Raw genomic sequence first — 14,907 nt, forward strand, 5'->3', positions numbered from 1 at the left:
ACAAAAGAAACAACAAACTCAAATACTAAGTTGAATCTATCTATGTCTGAAAATAGCCTCTAACTGGCTAGAAGTGTTGGGACATGCCCCAGCTAAGTTTAGCAAAACTGAAACTAAGAGACTGAAATAATGAAAAGATAGCATGATTGTTGTCCTCGAAGAATGAGGACTCACCACTAATGCTGCTGAACTGGAGATCGGGAACCGATCTAAGCGTGATCTGGATCATCTAAGAGAACCATCTTTCTTCTTCACGAACAATACTGGTGCACCTCATGGCGAAATACTAGGTCTGATGAAGCCCTTATCTAGAAGGTCTTTTAACTGCTCTGTCAATTCCTTAAGCTCAGCTGGAGCCATTCTGTAAGGAGGAATAGAGATAGGCTGGGTATCTGGAAGGAGATCAATTCTAAAGTCAATTTCTCTATCGGGAGGAACTCCAGGAATATCTTCTGGGAACTCATTAACCATAGGAACTGACTCAAGAGTTGGGGTTTTAGAGCTTGAATCCTTAACCCAAACTAGATGATAGAGATAACCCTTAGAGATCATCTTTCTGGCCTTAAGGTAAGAAATGAATCGACCCATAAGCGTCAAGCTACTACCCTTCCATTCTAAGATTGGTTCGTCTGGAAACTAAAATCGAACAATCCTAGTTCTACAGTCGACTGAGGCATAATAGGAATGTAACCAATCCATGCCTAGAATGACATCAAATTCTACCATTTCTAACTCTACAAGATCTGCTGAGGTGACTTTCTGGGCAATTTCTGTATACCGTCTAGCTATAATTGGGTCACCGACTGGAGTAGAGACTGAGAAAGGTTTTGAGAGAGTTTTTGGGCTAATACTGAATTTGACCGCTATATAAGAAGTTACAAAAGACAAAGTATCCCCTGGATCTAACAATGCATAAACATCAAGATCAAAGACTCGTAACGTACCAGTGACTACATCAGGAGAATCTTCCTGATCCTGGTGAGCCTGAAGAGCATAGAGCCTGTTATGGCGCTATTCGCCACCTGTACCAGATGAGTTACCCTGCTGAGTTAGGCGACTTGTTAGCGCTGCTAAAGTTGTGGACTGAGCTCTACCATTCCCTCATTAATCCTGTTTAGAAGGACAATCCCTCAACCTGTGACCAGACTAACCACACCCAAAACATCATTCCTTTCCTACAAGGCACTTGCCCGGATGGTTCTTACCACACTTAGGGCAGGTTGGGTAGGTTTTGGTACCTGAAACACTTTCTTGAGACTTAGAGCCCAATGCCCTAACTTTTTGATCTTGTCTGAACTTGGAGGATGGAACACTAGCTGATGAAGGTGCTGGAGCTGAAAATTTCTGTTGACCCTGCGAGTGATTTCCACCACCCGATTTTTGTTGAGAGTAATCATAGTTTCTGGTCCTAGCCTTCTTGTTCTCCTTAGCTTGTTCTCTAAGTTTATCACCTTCAACCTGCTGAGCATGAGTCATGAGCCTAGAGATACTCATATTTTCCAGCAATATAGCATTCATACACTCTGTTTTCACTAAGTCCGACACTCCATAAAGAAACTTATTCATCTGAGCCCTGGAATCAGCAACCATGTGAGGAGCATACCTGGAGAGTTGGGTAAACTTGAGCCCATACTTTTGAATTGTCATGCTACCTTGCCTTAAGTTCATAAATTCATGAGCTTTCCCCTCCCTTAGCTCTCTTGGGAAAAACCTGTCCAGGAAGGTCTCACTAAAGCAATCCTAAGTGAAAGGAGCTGCATCTGTACCCCCTGTTCTCCTTCCACTGAGTATACCAGATATGAGCTACATCCTTAAGTTGGTAAGATGCTAACTCAACTCGATCGTTCGCAGTTACCTGCATCACTTCAAAGATGTTCTTGACCTCATCAATGAAGTTTTAGGGATCATCTCTAACCTACGATCCTAAGAACTCTGGTGGATTCATCCTAACAAAGTTTCGCACTTTGGCTGCAGCTGACCCAACATCAGCATTTGTCGGAGCTGGTGCCCACTAATTGTTCTGGTTGGCAACGCTCTGAGCCAACATTTGAATAGCATTCCGAAACTCTGCATTTGAAACTTCTTGATTTGGGACTGGAGGAGCTGTGTTTGCGTTCCTGGCATTCTTATTCTAGACATTTGCTCTACGAGGAGGCATGATCACTGAAATATAAAATGTCGAGCTATAATGGAATTAGATCATACCTTACGCATGATAAGAGTAACAAGAAAATGAAGATTTTCCTAATACACTTCGTAGCCTCCCTCTCATTAGATATGGTGCACTTTACACTGATGAAAAGAACTCTACTTAGTGCGGCTTTTCAAACATCTTAAGACTCTTAAACCTAGTGCTTTGATACCAAGTTTGTCACTCCCCGAGCTACCCCCGAGACGCGGACACGGGACCTAGGATCACAAGTGACTCCAAGCTAACCCTGCTGGCATAATCATGAGCATACTAAAGATAAACTGAGAAATAAAACTGTTGCGGAAGCTAATAATAAGTAAATTTAAAATGATGGGAAATACCCATACACTAAAACTTAATATCAAATGTGAGAGTTTAATACAAAAGAAACATCAAACTCAAATACTAAGTTGAATCTAGCTATGTTTGAAAATAGTCTCTAACTGACTAGAAGTGTTGGGACATTCCCCTGCTAAGTCTAGCAACACTGAAACTAAATGATTGAAATAATGAAAAGATAGAAGGACTATTATCCTCGAAGAATGAGGACTCGCCGCTAATGCTGCTGATCTAGATGCTGAGAATCTGAACCTATGCGTCAATACTTGAAAGGTACTGAGTATGTATGATAGAGTAAAGCTGAAATAACATATAACTGAACAAAGAAATAAAGCAATGATATAATCTGAACATGATATAGATACTGAATACTGAGCTAACTGAATGTAATGACCAATTTATAACATGCTGAAACTGAATACTGAATGTACTGATAAATGGTGAATGCAATACAATCTAACTGAACTGTGGGAGCTACTAATAACCAATAATAAAACCACATGAGTCAGGCCGTGGGTTGGGGTTTTCTGGGTTTTCGGTGGACCACGTTCCACGGACCGTGGTCCCACCTACGGTCGAGGTTTTATGGGGTTTTTCTATGGACCACGTTCCACGGACCATGGTCCAACCTACGATCCGTAGGTGGCCTCTGTAGGTGGTACCTGCACTTCTGGAAATCTACATTCTGGTCTATCTAGGATATGGGGTGTTACAGGTAGAGACTACAAAGAGAAACGGTTGCTACATATGTGGTGGGCCGCATGAATATGCAATATTCCCTGAACTAAAGAACCTTGGAGCCATATTATGGGAATGGAAAAAGAAAGATGAGATCGAGAACTAAGGCAAGGTTCAGACACGACGCAGTTGGGCTTGATTGGACTATGTAGAGCTATCACAAAGCAATCAGAGCAGCCAAAATAATACGACATACAATATGTAGACATCACGATCAATGGACGACCCACTCGTGCCATGGTCTACACAGGTGCAGAGGCCAATATCATGACCAAGACTGTAACAACAAAGTTGGAAATGAGTTATAATCCAAGTAACATCAGTATGTCGAACGTAAGGTTAGTGATATGCAAAATAATATGACATATAATATGTAGACATCACGATCAATGGACGACCCGTTCATGCCATGGTCGACACAAGTGGTGCAGAGGCCAATATCATGACCAAGGCTGCAGGAACACAGTTGGGATTGAGTTATAATCTAAGTAACATTGGTATGTCAATAGTAAGGTTAGTGATCTGTGAAATTTTATTACTGGCATGTTGAAATACTGATTTCATGTGATACTCATATCCATTTGATTTGACTAGGTGTATATTTCTCTTTCTTTCTAGGATGTCTCTTTATAAGTAACTAGTATACATCCTTGCGCGTTGCGCGGTGACTTATTGATAATTTTAAATTCAACAATTATAAAAAGATATTGTAAAGTTAATTTACGATAGAATGTTAGTATTTAGCACATTGATGGATTATAATAGAATATTGTGAAAACAAATCAATATATAAGTTTAGTTCATTATTTGAATTTGACATAATGATTTTTAGCATTATTTCATTTATTTATTTATTAGTTTACTCAAATTCATAATACTCTCGCACAATCTATATCATCATCTTATTAGAAGAATAAAGATATAATAAAATTTAATCGCTAAACCAAAATAAAATGTAACTAAAAAATATTCTAGGATTATAATAATAATGTTAAGCATAAAACAATTTTAATTACTTGATTATTAAATTAAGTACTATTTGTCTTCTTAAAGCATGATAAGTAGACATGCATCTTCATTCTTTTGCTAATCTATTTGAATTATCTTTTAAAGTTAGATTTTTTTTCTTTTGATGATCATGGTGTTTAGATCAACTTTTGTACACTTCGATAAAGTATTTTTAAAAATATTTAAAAATATATTTGATGAAAAGTATCCATATATGCTTTATGAGGGTACTTTTGTGCCGAAAGATCAAGTAATATAAGTTAATCAAGTCTAATAAAAAAAAGGTACGTCACTTATGCACATAAGATTATCTACTGCAAAATGATAAGATCTTAAAGGAACAATTTTCATTTTTAAATATGTTAAATCTTTCTAAAATGTTAATATTATATATCATTTTTTTAATTTTATGCTACTATAATATAATCAATATCAAATGTTTGCATTGATATGATATAGAATGTATTTCTGAATAGAAGAAGAATTACTATACAATTTCTTACAAAATATCAATGAAAAATTCAAAATTTGGATAATTACACAGAAAAATATAGCTAAGAATTTAGCAAAACCAAAACTTCGTTGCAATTGTTATTTTCAAATATCGATAAGAAGACTGATCTCAAAAGATACTATAAAATAATGAAACGGAGAATCCAATGAAGAAGAATTGGTCGGATATGAGTCAAAAAAGATAGTGTTGAAAAATTAGTGAAATATATATAAATAAAAATATTGAAGTTATCTTATATAAATCAATTTTTTTCTCAAAACTAATAACGAGTTACATTGAGTTATAATGTACTTTTGTAAAAGAGAGTCATTATTCGTCACGTATAGAGAGAGAGGTTTTTAAAAAATTATTTACTCCCTATTCAATATTTTCCTTATGCAATTTTTTCTATCAAAGTCATAATTAATCAATATATTTATTAAAAGTATATCTATATATGCTATTCAAATTTATATATATATATAAAATAGTCTCTTAAAGGGTTACCAGAAACTTTCTTAGCTGCTCTGATGATATTCAAGAGAAGATTTATAGTTTAGATCCAACAGTTCTTGTCTGTATAAAGACTTTGTTTGAGGATCTTTCTTCATCAACTTGTCCCAAAAATTATTATAATAAGTTCTGTATAGGCAAGGGATTTGTTCCTCAGTGAAATCTACTTCCGGAACCCATTTATGAATCCATGGAATAGAAAATTCTATAAAAAATTATATCTGTTCAATTTGTTGAAAATAACAAATTTGTTCTTGATGATTGCACTTTGTTTTTAAAATAAAGTATACTCATTGTTTTTAATAATTAATTGAGATTTGATTTTAAAAAATAATTAAAAGTCAAATAGTAAAACTGAAAATTTGGATATATATAATATATAGATAATTTCAACGGAACATAGATATGACTCGTACAAAATTTCTGAAAGATTAAAAATTGAAGTTGGGTGCTAAGAGTTTGTCTACGATCCGTAGAAATTTCCATGGCTCATAGCTCAGTCCCGTAGTCCAAGTAGTGCAATTCCAATAGCTAAGTTTAGGAACTACGATTTGACCTACGGTTCGTAGAAATTTTGACGGACCATGCTATCAATTTGTAGATCCAACTTCTGTGACATGTTTGTAGCTCTGCCTTTCTACGACTAGTACCTACACGCCATAGAACCCTTTATGATCCGTAGGAACCCTGTCGAAGTGCCAAAAATAGTACAATATCAATTAATTTTTTTGCTTTTTCTTTGATTTCTTTTCATTTCTTTGCTTTCTTTCTGTACTTTTGAGTAACTAATAGTTACCCTACAGGTACAATGCTGAGACAAGAGGGAGAATCCAACTCACCACCTAAGAGGATCGGGACTCAAGTCAAGTCTTAGCTTAAGAATCAGTAAACCGATGATGAGGACAGTGGGTTAGAGGATATCTACAACATGCGGATTGATTCTCTGACTGAGCCTCGGATCACCCGAAACCAAACTAAGAAAATGACAGAGGTTCCAGAGCTAGTTAATATTGCCTCACCCCAGCACATGTTTCTCCCTAGTCTGATGAGAAGGAACAAGACTCGAGGGATGAAGTGAGACTCAAAGTTCAGATCAAACTCTGGTTCATACTCCGGATCAGAGTCTGACTCTGGTTCTTCATAGTCTAGCGACAAGGCAACATCAACTGATATACCTTCACAACTGGCACGAGTAGCGGCATAGTCCAATCGATGGTATGTATATGGCATGTTTCATATTTCCTGGAAAACATCGTCCTAGAACGAGAAGGGAAAATCAAAAAGGCCAATCATCAAAGAGCTGAGAGTACTGACCGATAATTTACACACAATACCAGAGATACATCCTCTATCCTGACGACATAGATGCAACTGAATGGTAGACCTACCAGGCAAATACACTAACAACATGGTCTGAGAATTCTATGATTCTTATGCGGCGATCGTGAAAAACAATATGCCGAAGAAAGCTAAGGAGCTTCCCCAGCCTCAATTGTTGAGTACTATAGTACATGAGTGGCATGCATACTTATTTGGGAACATCATTCGTTGGTTCCTTCACGTAGCAGATTATGTGCAGGCAACCTCCACGGTCGAGTTTAACCGCTAGATGAGTTGTTGGGAACATAATAGAGCAGGGAATCAATGCCAAGTGGGTATCTAGCTCAGCCCCGATCCAAAAGGCCACACTTAATTTTGCAGTGAAGTTTTGGTGGGCCATAGTGCAATCTTACCTATCCCCCACCATGGATGATAACCATCTGATGCTTGATCGTGCGGTGATGGTGGCATGTTTGATGGTTGGGTACAAGATTAACTTCGCTTACGTTCTGATCGCCAAGTTCCATGAGAGGGAATTTCGGCCTACTACCATGATCTCTATTATGTGCTCGATTTTCAAATTATGTTGGTATTTTGGAGTGCCTTTGATAACAGGTGTTGATGATCTGATTGAGGTGACTAAGACTCAAGATGTTCGGCTGATCAGGGATGATACTAACCTGACCACTCCACGTCGAGGATCTCAATTTAGCATACCTGAGATGAGTGTGATGCCAACCTCCGAGCAACCCGGAGTTGGAGATATTCCATAATGGGATCCCGCCACTACTTAGCCCGACCTCAGACCACTCCTATAGAGTTTCCAGACGGAGTTAGATAAGCTCTAGGTTGAAGTGACCACACTGACTAGTGCCCCACCATCTCCACCTCCTAGTCCCACACTCCTTGATCCCACATATAAGGTTTTTATGGCTCTTTTTGGGGAGAAAGAGACTATTTGTGAAACTACGAAGTGCACACAATCGGACACAAATATTAGAGATGAGTCTAAGTTAAGAGCGAGGAAGAAGGAGCGGTATGCAGTCAAGTCAACCTTACTTGAGTCGATTCAATCCAAGGAGGCAAGATTGGAGAGAGTTAGGCAACAAATGGTTGGAGCTTCAAGATTATGGGGCACTACTGATGGTGTTACCCAGATTGATCTAGAGGAACATGTTGATGCACCAGGTTCCACACTAATAGGCCCACATGCCTCTAGTTAGTACATCGACGCTTAGTCGCTATAGGTTTGTCTTCACCCTCAGTTTTATATTTTTAGTGCATTTAGGATATTGCACAGTTTCATGTGGGGTTGGGATAAGTTGCTCGTGAGTATCTACGTGAAGTCTGAATAGCTCGGATACTCGAATATTTCATTAGAGTTTTCTTACCTGTGTTTTTTTTACCAAGGATCTTTTAATTTTTGTTGAACCGGCATGTTTAGGATGAAAATTGTGAAAATAGACTAGAGTAATAACATGATGGTAATGTTGATAAAAAATGATATCCCTCCAAAACTGTGTGCTTTGTGTTATATTTGTGTTACGATAAGTTGACTATGTTAGAATCTTTGTATGACATCATAGGATTTGATAGGATAACACAACTTAAGCTAAAGCATGAACTAGATACATTGATAATTGATAATGAAACGATGTGTCATGTGTGTGTGAGGTTATTGTTCTTTCTTACAATATGTTCCCATCTAGAACTTGCTATGTTAGTCTTGCTAGGTTAATTGAACTGTTAATTAGTTAGGGATCATAGGACATTGTCGAAATATAGTCCAGTAAGCCTAGAACAACTGACCAAATGAAGATATTCCTCTCGATCCAAATCTTTAAGCCTTAAATAGACCATTTGAATTACCCAATTCACCTTCTATGTTCATAAAATGTTAACCTTTGTTTTGGCTTTGGTCCCTTCCTGGACATTGTGCACCTCAACTCAAGCTAAAAGTCTACGTTGAGGGTGGCTACTATAGAGGAAAACGAAAAAAGAAAAGGGTATGAAAAAAGTTGTATAATAAGTAAAGAGGAAAATAAGGAGGTGTGGCCGCGAAAAAAACAAGAAAAAGAAATAAATAAAAATTAGAAGAAAATATTGAAGAGAAAAAGAAAAAAAAATGAAAGCAACACCCAAGCGTTAATGAAAAATGAGGAAAAAGAAAATAAAAGTGAAATGAGTATTGGTTGTAAAATATGAAATAAAGCAATGTTATTCCAAGCACGACAGAAAAATTACTTTAAATCTAAATATACCACATATGACCTTGAGCCTATGTTACAAGCTAAAAAAGTCCTATAGTCATCCTAGTATAACGGTTCGAGAGTCAAAATATTGAAAATAAGGGCAAGCCTATGATATTATGCATTGACGATACTGAATTTCTTTTGTGAGAGTCTGTATTAAGCTAACAACCCCCCCCCCCCCTTTAGGGAAATAACTTGACTAAAAGTACAACTAACAAACAATTAAGCTAAGTCTATAGACTTCATTCCTCGTGGATCGACTCAAACCTCGATTAGGTTCTTTATTTGAACGACGTCCGCTCATAGTTCTTTTAGAAGGTGTAATTTAGGGGTATCAGGGACCAGGTCCGCAAACGCAGAGACCAACCCAAGATGCACCAGCAAAGGCAGCATCAATTAAACTTTGGAATTGAAAAAACTCTGATGGGATGCTCGAGATTCTTTCAGTACCCCGTGCACTCAAATGAAATATGCTACCCTACCAAATTCGACATTCCGGACTCAATGGAACCATAGAAACTTCTATCCAAGGTCATCTCAATGAAAAATAGGTCCCATATCTAAACTCTATTTTAGCAAAATTCCACAAAAGGGATCAAAATGAGCCCGGAAGTTTTGTGTAGAAGGATAGGTACAGCCTGAAGGCATGAAAAGATAAAAGTATCGGTCTTGCATGCTCTGTCTAACCCTCAAGCACCCTCTCGGATCGAACAACACTAACACAAAACTCATGCTAGGAGGAAAATTTTCAAGTTCACTTCGAAACTCCAAAAACTCTTCCAATTCCTTTTTGGGCTCCAACTCTAGCCTAACTGAACCGAACTTGACTGAAAACACCATATTCATTTGAGAAAACCAATACCACACCAAAATAACCGAATTGAACGAACACAGGACCATGGTAAATGCACTTAACTCACCAATCAATATGCATGTCCTATGCTCTAAATCAAACACTTCTAGTCATCAAAGGGTTCTATCGGTCCTTAGTTGTACTGAACATCTCCAACACCAACTGAATCCTACCTACCAACCCACACAACACAAACCTTAGATGAATGGCATGTTCCACCTGAACACTAAGGAACGACAATAGCTAAAACAAGGAACTTAGCCCAGGACAAAGCTTAAAATCTATACCTAACTCCAAAAACAAACAACCCTAGCTTAAACGCAACCTTCTGAAATGAAACACTCTACTTCAAAGGATGATCATCCTATAAATGACAAGGTTGCACTGGCCCAGCTCTAGTGACCTACTTCTACCTAGGGAACTACTGTAAAACTAACATTATGTGCCCATAAACTACTCTGCCACCGCAAATCTACGCTAACCACCCTAATCCAAGGGAAACCAAGCCGGTGGTAGTGTAAAAACATAGTTAACCGACTGGTATTGGCCTAGCTATACCAACTCCCATCAACAAACACTGCAAGCTACCCAATACACCAAAAGAAAACCTCTCTTGAACAAATACAAAACCATAGATTCCATGAATTACTCTGACCCCATCATGTAGAGAAACCTTCTAAGTAAATTCCCATCCTGCAACGAAGGCTAAAGTCTGAAGCCACCAATGAACACCACCATTCTAACTTCCAATCAAAAATCAAACCTCGAGAGTTATCAACACAATTGTAGAGAACTAACAACAGAAACAAAGTGCAATAAGATATCACACCTCCAAATCCCGACTAGCCATAACTAGGCACCAAGACTACCAGAACAAGATGAGTCCAAAAAGACCTAAAGAGCGCATCACAACTTCACGGCCGTGAATAAGACTAAGAAAAATGAAAGAAGCGCGCAACTAGGACTACCACAACACCACAAAAATCCAAACTACCCTACACACAACTTCGACAACCAGAAATCTCCCAACTTCTACTCTAAAAGGATGACACACAACTAGGGCAACCTCCTATGCCAACTGGGTCCAACATCACAATAAATTTCTAAATCGGGTAAATCTATTCCAACCATTTACCTACCAAAGATCGACATCATAGTAAAAACATACTGTAAAGGAAAAAAAGGAAAACCAATTATATTGATGATACGATCACAACAACACTACTAAGGAAAAAGCATGGGTAGTTACTCAACGACTACTACCAATCACATAACAATGACCTAGTCGATCCACTACTAAAATGACTCAACTATAAGATATAAAACACCAACATAATCCCAAGTAAAGTTGTCAGAACAATTACGAGATAACTAACAAGTCAAATAGGCACAAATAGGTATGAAAACCCCAAAACCACATAAAATAAGAAAAAATGAGATAAAAAAAATGCATATCCAAAGAAGGGATACATGGGCTTCATCCTCCAGTCGGCGTATAGAAGCATAGAGCGGGTCATTACCGGCCTCGACCTAAATAAATGAAGCACCCCCTTTACCACTCAGGGCAACATTTCTGACTGAAGGTATCGTCAACCCATGGTACTAACCCAACTAAAAATATCCCATAATGGTACCACGTTGGGGATAAGCTCAAGAGCGATTGCCAAGCTCTCCACAAAAACGACAAGGTTTGACCACCCTAGTCTATAGAGTAATAAATGTCAACAATGTATGGATGATCAAGTCCCATCTAGAGCACTCCATGGATCAGTATTCACAACCTCTACAATCTTAGCAATCTCCAAAGACGGGAGCCTGGTGTGGAAAATGTGATGAGGCATCCTGTCTACCTATGTGAAACTCAGGATCAACTTTATCCACCTGCACTAAAGCCCTCTGATAATCACCAACAAAGTGGCCTACCTGTCCACACTCGTAATAATTATCACCAAGAGTTGTCCCTCGTTTGACTTGGATTGATAAAAGAAATTTGAGGTGAATAAAATTGACGAATCCAATTTTCACCGACCTTACCTTCATCATTTAGCAAAGGGATTTTGGTATGGAACTTAGGAATTATGACCAAACCCAGAAATTGGGTTTCCTACATATCTCAGGCTATATGAGAATTCAGGCCACTTGTAGTTCGATACACTTAATTTAACGCATCATTTCGAAAGAATTCAAAAGCTATCCTGATATCAAATTATGAAGGAACCAGAATGCTCGAGAATAAGATTTAGGAGAAAATGTCAGAGTACAGACGAGTATTCAACATTGATCCTACCTACATATCCCTCAACTCAGGGAATCAGGCTATTTTTAGTTCGACTCGATCGGTTGAAAAGAAAATCTAATATGCTAAGATAACTTTTGGTTCTAAAAGAGTAACAAATAAGTCGAGTATGAAAAATAGGCTTGGAACCTGTTAGCCATGAATGTGGTGCCCTTCACATCCATAAGTAAGAACTTACATAGACATAATCTCCAAAACTCTTGGTGCAGTGTCACTCAGATGGGAAAGTTTCCCCCGGAGAGAGTTGAAGTTTTCTATATGTAAAATAATACCAATAAACCCAAAGAACTGTCCACATGCCTTTTGATAGGGGAGTGGTTTTATTATGGTGAAAGTTTCTCCTTAGCTCACGTCCTAAAAGTTTGATACTCCTCTCCGGGCAACGTCTCAGTTTGTTGCTAAGAAAAAGTTCCACATTGTACTACATCATTTTTGGTGTCGTCCACACCTATGGTTTGGTTTGAAAATTTATCCTCTTTGATGCTTTCGACAAAGACTGAAATAAACTTATTAGTAGAAACTGTAATTTAAATAGAGAAGTGATATATTTTACCATATTTGACACATGTTCTTTTCTTTAAATGTTCTGACATCAGCCTCCATCGGTTTTGATGCGGTAAATAATGAATTGATGTGATGCTACAATGATGACACTCTCGCCAATGATATCACCTCTTTCAGTGGATGATATGAATGACTCTCTCAGCAATGATATTATCACCTCTGATAATATAATACAGATTGCCCTCTCAGTGGTTTGAGATGCAACGGCCCTCTTGGCATTTTGAAGATGTAATTGTCCTCTCGGTGGTTTGAATTTGTAATGGCCCATTTGGCATTTGAAGATGTAATGTCCCTTTTTGCATTTACATATATGATAGGCCTCCCGACGGTTTGAATATGTAATAGCCATCTTGGCATTGAAGATACAATGACCCTTTTGAAATTTGCATATATGATGACCCTCCCAACGGTTTGAATATGTAATGGCCCTCTTGGCATTTGAAGATGCAATGTCCCTCTTGGCATTTTGAATATGTAATGGCCATCTCAGTGGTTTTTGACTATGTAGTGGCCCTGTGGCATTTGAAGATGCAATGTCCTTCTTGGCATTTTGAATACATGATGACCCTCCCGATGGTTTGACTATGTAATGGCCCTCTTGGTATTTGAAGATGTAATGACCAATTTTGGCATTTGCATATATGATGACCGTCTTGGCGGTTTGAATATGTAATGACCCTCTTGGCATTTGAAAATGCAATGTCCCTTTTGGCATTTGCATATTTGATGGCCTTTCCGACGGTTTGAATATGTAATGGCCCTCTTGGCATTGGTATTAAATACATTAATAATACGACATGAATGACTCTTTGCGTGATAAAGACGATGTCCCTATGGGTGGTGGTATTATCTCATTTGATAATACTATAAAAATGTCCCTCTGGGTGGTAAAAATGATGTCTCTCTAGGTGGTTCACACTATCGCATCTGATATCAACGGGATTTATAAATATTCTTCAAACGTTCTTGGTGCTAAAAAATGTAATTTGATGTCATTGAAGATGTTTGTACATGTTGAGAGTAATGCTTTCACTTGTTCCTATTTTGAACATTTTGTGCTCATTGCGACTCATGCTTTGTTGGAGATTTGAACGAGGTGATGTTGCTCATATTCTGAACTGCTTCTTTTTCTTCTGAAGAACTTCAATAACTTTCTTGTACCTACAAAAAAATTGTCAATTTTTGGGGAGATCTTTGCCCTTTTGAATTCTCCATATTCGTTGAATGGAGGAATATGATGATCTTGAGGCAATCTTATAGACCCATCCACAAAAAAAATGTTAGTTTTTAAAACAAAGTGATCTGTGTTAACTTCTTCAATCGCTTGCTCCTTGTCTTGCTATCTTCAGCTGATCACTCTAATATTTTGCTTCTCGGTAGACATAAGATGAAATTATACAAAATATTTGACATATTAAAACAAATTAAGGAAAAAGATTTTTTCGAGAATTAATTTGGAAAAGGTCATTGTCAAATATCATGCATAGCTTAAGTGAACGTCCTTGGTTCAAAACTTTTGGCATGTACGATAGCTTGTTTTGGAGAATTCTAAAGATCCTTAAAGCTTGATAAATTTTTGACATGGTCCTCTCGAAATCTGTTAGAATTGGAAAGTTTTGTAGCTAGATTTGAAATCCAACGGTGTCAGAGATTGTTGAAGTTGACTATGAACTTTAACAATGCCAGAGATCAATTGAAGTTAGCTTTAAACTTCTAATCATGCTCGCAATGTTCAAAATTAACTACAAACTTCTAGTGAGGCTTGAAGAAATTTTTGACGCCATCCTCAAAAACTTCTATCCCAATTAGACGTCTTGGAGTATCTCGAACTGTTGATATATGACTTGTAGAATTTTCTCTCAAAAATTCTGTCCCAGTTGCAACGTAAAATGTATCTTCAGTCTTGACGTGTTGGAGAGATCCCCTTCTTGAGAATTTTTTAGTCCCTCTCAAAAAGTATGTCCAGTTTTTATTGTAAAGGCAAATATAAATCTTATGGGAGATATGACCGAACTGTTGTGGCACCAACGTATCTCGTTGAGGCAAGAATCAGGTCAAACGTTGTAACTAGACCGAACCGCTGTGGTGCGTACGTATCTCGTTAATAGACAATTGAAGAATATATAGCATGAAGGCGGAACACGATACAGACAACAACAAACAGGTCTAGCAACATTCAAGTGAAATAGACTCAAGATGAGGATTAATAAAGACACTAAAACAAGCTTAAGCAACTATATATCATGATTTCCACATTCGCTTAATGTAAAAGAGTGAATCTGGTTATTATTGTAGATTCATAACAACCACGACTAAACCAATACAAATAGAATAAGTTGA

This window comes from Solanum stenotomum, chromosome 6, assembly GCF_019186545.1.
Source record: "Solanum stenotomum isolate F172 chromosome 6, ASM1918654v1, whole genome shotgun sequence".
Classification (NCBI taxonomy): Eukaryota; Viridiplantae; Streptophyta; class Magnoliopsida; order Solanales; family Solanaceae; genus Solanum; species Solanum stenotomum.